Genomic DNA, 12500 nt, shown 5'->3' with positions numbered 1-12500 from the left:
CGATCACACACATTTAAAAATACTAAAAAGTTTACAAAATATGCCCAAAGTTTCCCGGCACAGTTTTAAAAAGGAAACTTCAGTCACTTTTCTGCGTCCAAACGTGTGTTGGGTGAAAAGTTCCGCATTGGCTTTAAAACCAGATCATAATTTTCTGCCAATGCACCATGATTCTGCAGTTTTGGCGAATGGAGCAAAGTGAGTTCTGTCTAAAGTTCGTCTCGTAACCTGGAAACGCTCTGGTCTGTGCCACCTCGTGATGTCACGTGGTGGAACAGGAAGTGCTCCACTGTGTTTTTAAACTACACACACCTAAACTAGAATCATTTGGATCATTTCAGCCTCTGGAATTGTCTCGGTCTGGTCCTGGTCTGGTCCTGGTCTCAGTCCTCGTCCTGGTCCCAGTCCCAGTCTGGTTCCGGTCTGGTTCAGTCCTGGTTTAGTCCTGGTTTAGTCCTGGTTTAGTCCTGGTTTAGTCTTGGTTTAGTCCTGGTTTAGTCCTGGTTTAGACCTGGTTTAGTCCTGGTTTAGTCCTGGTTTAGTCCTGGTTTAGTCCTGGTTTTAGTCCTGGTTTTAAGTCCTGGTTTAGTCCTGGTTTAGTCCTGGTTTAGTCCTGGTTTTTAGTCCTGGTTTAGTCAGTCCTGGTTTAGTCCTGGTTTAGTCCTGGTTTAGTCCTCCTGGTTTAGTCCTGGTTTAGTCCTGGTTTAGTCCGGGTTTAGTCTTGGTTTAGTCCTGGTTTTAGTCCTGGTTTTAGTCCTGGTTTTAGTCCTGGTTTAGTCCTGGTTTAGTCCTGGTTTAGTCTGGTTTAGTCCTTTAGTCCGGTTTAGTCCTGGTTTAGTCCGGGTTTAGTCCTGGGTTTAGTCCTGGTTTAGGTCCTGGTTTAGTCCTGGGTTTAGTCTTGGTTTAGTCCTGGTTCCTGGTCCTGGTTTAATCCTGGTTTAGTCCTTTAGTTGGTTTAGTCCTGGTTTAGTCCGGGTTTAGTCCTGGGTTTAGTCCTGGGTTAATCCTGGGTTTAGTCCGGGTTTAGTCCTGGGTTTAAGTCCTGGGTTAGTCCTGGTTAGTCCTGGTTTAGTCCTGGGTTAGTCCTGGGTTAATCCTGGTTTAGTCTTGGGTTTAGTCCTGGGTTAGTCCTGGGTTAGTCCTGGGTTAGTCCTGGTTAGTCCTGGTTTAGTCCTGGTTTAGTCCGGGTTTAGTCTCTTTATGTTTACATTTACAAACGTAAACATTGAGTCTCCGCTGTTATTTAAAAGTGAAAGTTCTTCAAACATTTCACAGAATCTTGAGTTTTAAATCTGTTTTTCGGACGCTGCAGTGTCTCTGAACTCTTAGTAGTAGATTTTTTAACAATGTCAGTGGAAAATTAAATAAGAAACAGAGCGGCCGGTCACTGTTCAGCTCCACTGACTCTTACAATATTCCCATGTTGTAGTTTGCTTTATCGAACAGCAGATGGCGCCATTTATTTACTTATTATTATTATTTGTTTAGCAAGCTTACATTCAATTCCAGTTTCCTTTTTTACTTTTACACACATTTCTAAGTTTAATTTTTACCAGTTGTCATTATAAACTGAACAGGGCAGTTTTGTTTATTAATAAAAAAAATATATACTTGCACTTCTCCACAGATCTGACACGTGACTTGGTCTGGTGGTAGCTTCTGCTTGTTGGCATGGAGATAGATATATTTAATTCCATACTGTGGGACATTCCAGGCAAAGTAAAACAATACATTTACATTTAAAATTTCATGAACTTGGCCCAACTGGTTCCTTCAGATTTGACAATTCCACGTCTGAAATGATCCACGTGATTCTAGTGAAGGTGTGTGGAGTGGAGTTTAAAAACACAGTGGAGCACTTCCTGTAATACCACAGTGTGACATCACAAGGTGTTTTAGAGAAGAACTCCTAAAGCCTAAATGTGCAGGTTTGTGTGTTAAACATGTGAATAAAACAAAACACAATTCCAGGTCTGTTTGTGATGAAGAAACGACATTAGAACAGAGATTTAAAGAAAACTGTGTAATATTGGCCCTTTCACAGAACACAACACTGATGTATTGTCTGTGTTGTGTTGTGTTGTGTTGTTGTCTCTGTTGTATTGTTGTGTTGTTGTTGTGTTGTTGTTTGTGTTGTTGTTGTGTTGTTGTGTAGAGCAGAGGGCAGAGCTCAGAGCTTCAGCAGCAGGAGGAGGACGAGCAGATGGAGAGTTTCTGCTTAACACATTTGTCAGAATCGGGACGTGTCGGCGAGAGCGGGAGGGCCTCAGGTTTAATCACGATGTGTGTGTGAGAGCGGGGCCATTCTCTGGAACATGCCACGGACCAGCAGGTAGTGAACCCCCCCATTTGAAAAGTTACAAAGTGCAGTTTTATCCTTAATCCATCGACGCTGCAGATACATTCATCCATTATCTTCTGGAGTAAAACGCTCTGGTCCAGATCTGCTGTTGACTTTCTCTGACCTGAATGTGTGTGTGTGTGTGTGTGTGTGTGTGTGTGTGTGTGTGTGTGTGTGTGTGTGTGTGTGTGTGTGTGTCCTGAGGCAGAGTGTGTGACGTTTTTACAAAATACATCAGGGGGAAAAAAATACGTAAATATTGTTAAACTTAAGAACAGGTGATGTAACACGGCTCCAAATATCAACCAAACTCAAACTGAGTCTCACACAGACCGAGAAAGACAGAGAGAGAGAGAGAGAGAGAGAGAGAGAGAGAGAGAGAGAGAGAGAAGAGAGAGAGAGAGAAAGAGAGAGAGAGGAGAGAGAGAGAGAGGAGAGAAGAAGAGAGAAGAGAGAGGAGAGAAATAAAGAGAGATAAAGAGAGAGAGGAGAGAGAGAAAGAGAAAGAGAGGAGAGAAGATAGAGGGGGGAGAGAGAAGAAAGAGAAAGAGAGGAGAGAGATGAAGGGAGAGGAGAGAGAGAAACAGAGATAGAGAGAGAAAGAGGGAGAAGAGAGAGAGAGAGGAGAGAGATGAAGGGAGAGGAGAGAGAGAAACAGAGAGAGAAGAGAAAGACAGAAACAGAGAGAGAGAGAAACAGACATAGAGAGAGAGGGAGGAGAGAGAAAAAGAGAGAGAGAGGAGAGAGATGAAGGGAGAGGAGAGAGAGAAACAGATAGAGAGAGAGGGTGGAGAGAGAGAGAGAGAGAGAGAGAAAAAGAGAGAGGAGAGAAATAAAGAGAGAGAGAGAAAGAGAGAGGAAGAGAGAGAGAGAGAAGAGAGAGAGGAGAGAGAGAAAGAGAGAGAGAGAAGAGAGAAGAGAGAGAGAGGAGAGAGAGAGAGAGAGAGAGAGAAAGAGAGAGAGGAGAGAGAGAGAGAGAGAGAGAGAGAGAGAGAGAGAGAGAAACAGAGATAGAGAGAGAAAGAGGGAGAGAGGGTGGAGAGAGAGAGAGAGAGAGAGGAGAGAGAAATAAAGAAAGAGAGAAATAAAGAGAGAGGAGAGAGAGAAAGAGAGAGGAGAGGAAGAGAGAGAGAGGGAGAAGAGAAAGAGACAGAGAGGAGAGAGAGAGAGGGAGGAGAGAGAGAAAGAGAGAGAGGAGAGAGAGAAAGAGAGGAGAGAAATAAAGAGAGAGAGGAGAAGAGAAAGAGAGGAGAGAGAGAGAGAGAGAGAGAGAGAGAAGAGAGAGAGAGAAGAGAGAGAGAGAGAGGAGAGAGAGAGAGAGAGAAGAGAGAGAGAGAATAAAGAGAGAGGAGAGAGAGAGAAAGAAAGAGAGGGGGAGACAGAGATAGACAGTCTTAGAGAGAAAGAGAGAGACAGAAATAGACAGATAGATAGAGAGAGAGAGAGAGAGAGAGAGATATTAAGACCAGCAGTGTGACTAACCCCCACCAGAAAAGTTACATATTACACCTTTAAAATGTGTTTGTCATGTAATTTATCCTTTATCACAATAACAGACCTCTCTCTCTTCCTCCCTCTCTCCTCTCCCTCCTTCTCTCCCTCCATTTGTGTTTTGTGTACAAACATGTTGGTGTGATCAATCCCCGGGGGGTCTGTATCTGTTCCTGGGGGCGTGGTCTCTGTTCCTATGGGCGTGGTCTCTGTTCCTGGAGGCGTGGTTTCTGTTCTTGTGGGCGTGATTTCTGCCTCTGGGGGCGGGGTCTGTGTTCCTGGTGGGCGTGGTCTTTTTCTGGGGGTGTGGTCTGTTCCTGGGGGGCGTGGTCTGTGTTTTTGCGTGGCGTTTGAAGTGACACATGTCGTGTTTCCCGGGGCTTTAACACGAGCGTGAAACGTCCCACTGGCCCTGAACGTGACTCCGGCCTCATCCCGGGGCCGAGCGTGAGCTTTACGCACGGGGGAGGGTCAGCGAAGGCACCACAGCACTTTTGTCCAGACTCAATGAGCGTAAAGGAGACGAGTGTGTCCTACTTCCTTTAATGCATCACTTTGTGCATTTGGACGCAGCCCGAGGTCAAACGAGCCTCAACTGTGTGAGCGCCACAAGAACACACTTACACTTTTAGATTTTTATATTTCTATATGTTTATACAGTTATATTTTTTATACTTTTATATATTTTTTTTACAATTATATTTTTATACAGTTACGTTTTTATACTCATACTTTTATGTTTTTATATATTTGTACTTTTATACGGTTATTTTGAGGCCTTTTTCAAATGTGCAGGAAGTTTAGATGCACTTGTAATTGTTGTTTAAATGTTCAAAATATTAATGAAGTAATAGTAGTATTAATAATTGGAGTAGTAGTAGTAGGAGGAGGAGGAGAAGTCGTAGTAGTAGCAGAAGTACCAGTAGTAATAATAGTAGTAGTAGTAGTAGTTGGAGGAGAAGGAGTTGCAATAATAGTAATAGTAGTAGTAGTAGTAGTAGTAGTAGTAGTAGTAGTAGTAGTAGTAGTAGTAGTAGTAGTAGTAGTAGTAGTAGTAGTAGTAGTAGTAGTAGTAGTAGTAGTTGTAGCTCACAGGAGTCATTTTTTACTAGAGCCCGACCGATATGGATTTTGTTGTGGCTGATATAAAACCGATATAATGGGAGTTGGCGCTGCCGATATAATCACCGATATATTTAGTGATGTAAAAATTCACTGTAAATCTTGAATTGATTAAAAAACTTAGGTTTGGCTCTAGTTGATTCTAAATTGGGTTTATTTAGGCAACATTTATTGTTATTTTGACTCTTTACATCATATTTACAGACAGTAGTTTGGCCTAATGGCATTTTTGCATCACATTCTAGCTACTAGTGATGGGGATTCCAGTTTTTTTTGTTTTTTTTGTAGAACCGGCTCTTTTGGCTCGGCTCACTAAAGCAGCTGGCTCTTTCGGCTCCCAAGCGACTCTTGAGATTGGTTTTGTTGCAAACAGGACTAAACCAGAAACTGAACCAGGACTGAGTGTCGGGACTCGGTTTCTATCTCTCTCCTGCACTCGGGCCCAAGTTTAGTCCTGGTTTATTCATTTTATGCTGAACTGCAGCCAAATATGCACTTTTTTTTAATCCTATGCACACGCAGATTTCTGAAAGTTTCGTTTTCAGCCGCTGCTGCTGTCAAACTACGGGTCGACATGCGACATGAAGAGAAAAAGTGAGAAAAAGAGAAAACACGGCTCCCAATAAGAAACATGCTCCCGCTTGTTCGCGCTAAGAGCCGCTTCGATCGCGACACATAACTCCTAGCTAGTAAATAAACTACCGCTATTAGCTTTTAGCCGTGCGCACCGCGGTAATTAATTATATGCATAAATGTGGATCATTCACACGTCTATTCACAGCTCATTTACATATCAATACTGGTCCAGTAACAAATATACGGCCAATATAAACACTTTACAATAGACCAATAGAAAACAGTCTGTTTATGTGCAGGAGCTACAGCAGCTAATCCGCTAACAAAACCTAAACTAGCTTCAAAGTCGATGTATTTCCAACACTCACCGCTCACACAGGCTCCTCCCACATCACACAGGCTCCTCCCACATCACAAGTCTGAACTAATAAATGTCCTTTTAATCCAGACTCAAACCGATTGTCCGAAAAAAGAAAATAATCTCAGTGTTGCGCACGTCTGCGGGTGTAAACAAACACACGCGAGTGAAGTGACGTCACTCTGTGGTGTGTTCAGGGACAGTACGGACACAGACACAGACAAGTTACACCACAGATAAATACTGACGCAGAGCCACATATTAGGACATTTATCTGTCTGTAAATTGGATTAAATGAACAGAATGTAGAGAGTCTAAGCTTTATAACGAGGTATAACATGCCCACGTGACATATCGGCTCATATCAGCAAGCATATCGGCCGATAGCCGATATGTCTCCAGGTGCCCGTATTAGCCGATAATATCGGCCAGCCGATATATCGGTCGGGCTCTATTTTTTACCTTTAAGTACTATAAAAAAAAAAAAAAAGAATAAAAAAAAACTAAAAATTCTAGGTCTGAACTTGGACTAAACCAGGTCTAAACCAGGACTGCGTGAGATCTAAACCAGGTCTAAACCAGGACTGCGTGAGATCTAAACCAGGACTTCAACAGGACTGATTTCCAGATGAGTGTGTGTTTGTGTTTTGTTGTCACTTTGAGCGATCGCGTCGTTAACAGAATCGTAAACGTCGTCGTCGTTATTGGATCATCATCGTCGTCGTTCTGGAGTCAGACACGTGACGTTTGGGATCCAGGATTTGACCTTCATGTACTTCAACTTTTACCTGTGTTCACCAGCAGAGGGCGCCACCGCGGGCTTCACAACACACACCTGGAACACACTATACTACTACTGTTGTATATCACTACTACTACTACTATATACTACTACTACTACTACTACTACTTCACACCACTCACCTGGAGGACAACACTACAGTATACTACTACTATTATTATATACTACTATTACTATTACTACTACTGTATACTACTACTACTTCACAGGACTCACTTGGAGCACAACACTACAGTATACTACTATACTACTACAACTGCATACTACTATTACTACAACTATATACTGTAGTACTTTACAGAACGCACCTGGAGGAGCACAACACTACTATAAACTATACTACTACTATATACTACTACTACGACTAAAGACTATACTAATACTAAATACTACTACTACTATATACTATATTACTACTACTACTAATACTACTATATAATACTACTACTTCACAGGACTCACCTGGAGCACAACACTATACAGTACGACTACTATTATTATATACTGTACTTCTACTACTACTATATACTACTGCTACTACTAATACTATATACTGTACTACAACCGCTATATACTCAGTATATAGTGGTAGTAGTACAGTATATTATACTGTACTATAACTACTATATACTGTACTACTACATACTACTATAGAAAGGTTCAAGGTAAGGTACAATAGTAGTAGTAGTAGAAATAGTAGAAGTAGTAACAGTAGTTGTATACAATATATTCAGTGTGTGTTCAGTGTGCGTTTGTGTGTTCAGTGTGTTTGTGTGTGTTCAGTGTGTGTTTGTGTGTGTTCAGTGTGTGTTTGTGTGTTCAGTGTGTGTTCAGTGTGTGTTTGTGTGTGTCAGTGTGTGTTTGTGTGTGTTCAGTGTGTTTGTGTGTGTTCAGTGTGTGTGTGTGTGTGTGTGTCAGTGTGTTTGTGTGTGTTCAGTGTGTGTGTGTGTGTGTGTGTGTGTGTGTCAGTGTGTGTTTGTGTGTGTTGTGTGTGGTGTGTGTTTGTGTGTGTTCAGTGTGTGTTGTTGTGTGTGTTTGTGTGTGTTCAGTGTGTGTTTGTGTGTGTTCAGTGTGTGTTTGTGTGTGTTCAGTGTGTTTGTGTTGTGTGTGTGTCAGTGTGTGTGTGTGTGTGTGTGTTGTGTGTTTGTGTGTGTTCAGTGTGTGTTTGTGTGTGTGTGTGTTTCAGTGTGTTTGTGTGTGTGTTGTGTGTGTGTTTCAGTGTGTTTGTGTGTGTTCAGTGTGTGTTTGTGTGTGTTCAGTGTGTTTGTGTGTGTTTGTGTGTGTTCAGTGTGTGTTTGTGTGTGTTCAGTGTGTTTGTGTGTGTGTTCAGTGTGTTTGTGTGTTCAGTGTGTTTGTGTGTGTGTGTGTGTGTTCAGTGTGTTTGTGTGTGTTCAGTGTGTGTTTGTGTGTTCAGTGTGTGTGTGTGTTTGTGTGTTTGTGTGTGTGTGTGTGTTCAGTGTGTGTTGTGTGTGTTCAGTGTGTGTGTGTGTTCAGTGTGTTTGTGTGTGTCAGTGTGTTGTGTGTGTGTCATGTGTTTGTGTGTGTTCAGTGTGTGTTGTGTGTGTTCAGTGTGTTTGTGTGTGTTCAGTGTGTTTGTGTGTGTGTGTGTGTTGTGTTCAGTGTGTGTTCAGTGTGTGTTGTCTTGTTGTTTGTGTGTTCAGTGTGTTTGTGTTGTGTCAGTGTGTTTGTTGTGTGTGTGTTGTGTGTGTTCAGTGTGTTGTGTGTGTGTGTTGTGTGTGTGTCAGTGTGTTTGTGTGTGTTGTTCAGTGTGTGTTTGTGTGTGTTCAGTGTGTTGTGTGTTGTTCAGTGTGTGTTGTGTGTGTTTGTGTTCAGTGTGTGTTTGTGTGTGTTCAGTGTGTTGTGTGTGTTCAGTGTGTTTGTGTGTGTTTCAGTGTGTTTGTGTGTGTTGTGTGTGTGTTCAGTGTGTTTGTGTGTTTCAGTGTGTGTGTGTGTGTGTGTGTGTGTGTGTTCAGTGTGTGTTTCAGTGTGTGTTTGTGTGTTCAGTGTGTGTGTTGTGTGTGTTCAGTGTGTGTTCAGTGTGTTGTTTCAGTGTGTGTTCAGTGTGTTTGTGTGTGTGTGTGTTGTGTGTGTTCAGGTGTGTTGTGTGTGTTCAGTGTGTTTGTGTGTTTGTGTGTTTGTGTGTGTGTTGTGTGTGTCAGTGTGTTTGTGTGTGTGTGTGTGTGTTTCAGTTGTGTGTTGTGTTCAGTGTGGTTTGTGTGTGTTCAGTGTGTTTGTGTGTGTTTCAGTGTTGTTTGTGTGTGTTCAGTGTGTTTTGTGTGTGTGTGTCAGTGTGTGTTTGTGTGTTCAGTGTGTTTGTGTGTTCAGTGCTGTGTGTGTGTGTGTGTGGTGTTCAGTGTGTTGTTTGTGTGTTCAGTGTGTGTTTGTTTCAGTGTGTTTGTGGTGTTCAGTGTGTGTTTGTGTTGTGTTTGTTCAGTGTGTTGTGTGTGTCAGTGTTGTGTTTTTGTGTGTGTTGTGTGTTGTGTGTGTTCAGTGTGTTGTTGGTTGTCAGTGTGTGTTTGTGTGTGTTCAGTGTGTGTGTGTGTGTGTCAGTGTGTGTTTGTGTGTGTCAGTGTGTGTTTGTGTGTGTTCAGTGTTGTGTGTGTCAGTGTGTGTTTGGTGTGTGTGGTGGTGTTGTTGGTGTTTCAGTGTGTGTGTGTGTGTGTTTGTGTGCTGTGTGTGTGTGTTCAGTGTGTGTTTGTGTGTGTTCAGTGTGTGTTGTGTTTTCAGTGTGTGTTTGTGTGTGTTCAGTGTGTTTGTGTGTTGTTCAGTGTGTTGTGTGTTGTTCAGTGTGTGTGTGTGTGTGTGTTCGTGTGTTGTGTTTGTGTGTGTTCAGTGTGTGTTTGTGTGTGTTCAGTGTGTGTTTGTGAGTGTGTGTTGTGTGTGCAGTGTGTGTTTTTTGTGTGTGTTTGTGTGTGTTCAGTGTGTTTGTGTGTGTCAGTGTGTGTTTGTGTGTGTGTCAGTGTGTGTTTTCAGTGTGTGTTCAGTGTGTGTTTGGTGTGTGTGTTTTTGTGTTTGTGTGTGTTCAGTGTGTGTGTTGTGTGTGTTCAGTGTGTTTGTGTGTGTGTTCAGTGTGTTTGTGTGTGTTGTGTGTGTGTGTGTTCAGTGTGTGTTGTGTGTGTTCAGTGTGTTTGTGTGTGTTCAGTGTGTGTGTGTGTGTTCAGTGTGTTTGTGTGTGTGTTCAGTGTGTGTTGTGTGTTTCAGTGTGTTTGTGTGTGTTCAGTGTGTGTTTGTGTGTGTCAGTGTGTTTGTGTTGTGTGTGTGTTGTGTGTGTTCAGTGTGTGTGTGTGTGTGTTCAGTGTGTGTTTGTGTGTGTTCAGTGTGTGTTTGTGTGTTCAGTGTGTGTTTGTGTGTGTTCAGTGTGTGTTGTGTGTGTTCAGTGTGTTTGGTGTGTTCAGTGTGTGTTTGTGTGTGTTCAGTGTGTGTTTGTGTGTGTTTGTGTGTGTTCAGTGTGTGTTTGTGTGTGTGTGTGTGTGTGTGTTCAGTGTGTGTTTGTTGTGGTCAGTGTGTGTGTGTGTCAGTGTGTGTTTGTGTGTGTGTGTGTTTGTGTGTGTGTTCAGTGTGTGTGTGTGTTCAGTGTGTGTTGTGTGTGTCAGTGTGTTTGGTGTGTTCAGTGTGTGTTTGTGTGTGTTCAGTGTGTGTTTGTGTGTGTTGTGTTTGTGTGTGTTCAGTGTGTGTTTGTGTGTGTTCAGTGTGTGTTCATTGTGCGTTTGTGTCCGAGTCCAAACACAATGAGTCTGGATTAAACCTCTGTGTTTTGTTTTGGTTACAGACCGAGACTCGGCTCCGGGTCCGGTCCATACAAGGACAGGACCGGGACTCAGGCGCTGGCACCCACCACCCCACCCACCCCCCACCCACCCTCACCCACCCCCACCCACTTACCCCCACCCACCCCCCTCACCCGCGCTCTCTGCTCAGACTCAGTGCACCAGTCTGTGTTTTCTCTTTTACACTGAACACATCCCGTGAACTTTCATTATAAATCGGAGTAAAAAACAGTTTTCTACATGATCCAGAACTTGAGCCTGGTCAGAGGTCTGGGTCTGGTCTGGGTCTGGTCCGGGTGGTCGGTCTGGTCTGGGGGTCGGGTCTGGGTCCTGGTCCGGGTCTGGTCTGGGTCTGGTCGGGTCGTCTGGTCTGTCTGGTCCGGGTCTGTCCGGGTCTGGGGGTCGGGTCTGGTCTGGTCCGGGTCTGGTCTGGTCTGGTCCGGGTCGGTGTGGTCTGGTCTGGTCCGGGTCGGGTCTGGGTCTGGTCCGGGTCTGGTCTGGACTTGGATGGAGACACTGGGAACATCAGGAGTCATTGTGTCCTTAGGCAAGACACTTCCCTAACATTGCCTCGTATTAAACTGGTGTGTGTGTGTGTGTGTGTGTGTGTGTGTGTGTGTGTGTGTGTGTGTTGGTGATGGTTAGAGGGGCCGATGGTGCAGATGAGCAGCCGCGCTTCGTCAGTCTGTCCCAGGGCAGCTGTGGCTACAACAGTATCTGACCTTCACTGAGTCTGAGTGAAAGTGTCTCTGGGCGTCTTGAAAGGCGACAGATAAACACAATGATGAATTAATTAAATAATAATTAATAGGTCAAAAGAAACAACCTCTGTTACATAAAGGTGTTGGTGTACTACTACTACTACTACTACTACTACTACTACTACTACTACTACTACTACTACTACTACTACCACTACTACTACTACTACTACTACTACTACTACTACTACTACTACTACTACTACTACTACTACTACTACTACTACTACTACTACTACTACTACTACTACTACTACTACTACTACTACTACTACTACTACTACTACTACTACTACTACTACTACTACTACTACTACTACTACTACTACTACTACTACTACTACTACTACACTACTACTACTACTACTACTACTACTACTACTACTACTACTACTACTACTACTACTACTACTACTACTACTACTACTACTACTACTACTACTACTACTACTACCTACTACTACTACTACTACTACTACTACTACTACTACTACTACTACTACTACTACTACTCTACTACTACTACTACTACTACTACTACTACTACTACTACTACTACTACTACTACTACTACTACTACTACTACTACTACTACTACTACTACTACTACTACTACTACTACTACTACTACTACTACTACTACTACTACTGACTACTACTACTACTACTACTACTACTACTACTACTACTACTACTACTACTACTACTACTACTACTACTACAACAACTACTACTACTACACTACTACTACTACTACTACTACTACTACTACTACTACTACACTACTACTACTACTACTACTACTACTACTACTACTACTACTACTACTACTACTACTACTACTACTACTACTACTACTACTACTACTACTACTACTACTACTACTACTACCACTACTACTACTACTACTATACACAACAACTACTACTACTACTACTACTACTACTACTACTACTACTACTACACTACTACTACTACTACTACTACTACTACTAACTACACTACTACTACTACTACTACTACTACTACTACTACTACTACTAATGCTACTACTAACTACTACTACTACTACTACTACTACTACTACTACTACTACAACAACTACTACTACTACTACTACTACTACTACTACTACTACTAACAACAACTACTACTACAACAACAACTACTACTACACTACTACTACTACTACTACTACTACTACTACACTACTACTACTACTACTACTACTACTACTACTACTACTACTACTACTACTACTACTACTACTACTACTACTACT

The sequence above is a fragment of the Boleophthalmus pectinirostris genome, unplaced genomic scaffold (assembly GCF_026225935.1).
Source record: "Boleophthalmus pectinirostris isolate CB_2022bp ecotype Guang Dong unplaced genomic scaffold, ASM2622593v1 HiC_scaffold_11, whole genome shotgun sequence".
NCBI classification, from domain to species: Eukaryota; Metazoa; Chordata; class Actinopteri; order Gobiiformes; family Gobiidae; genus Boleophthalmus; species Boleophthalmus pectinirostris.
The sequence above is the reverse complement of the archived record's forward strand: the minus strand, read 5'-3'. Positions refer to the sequence as shown.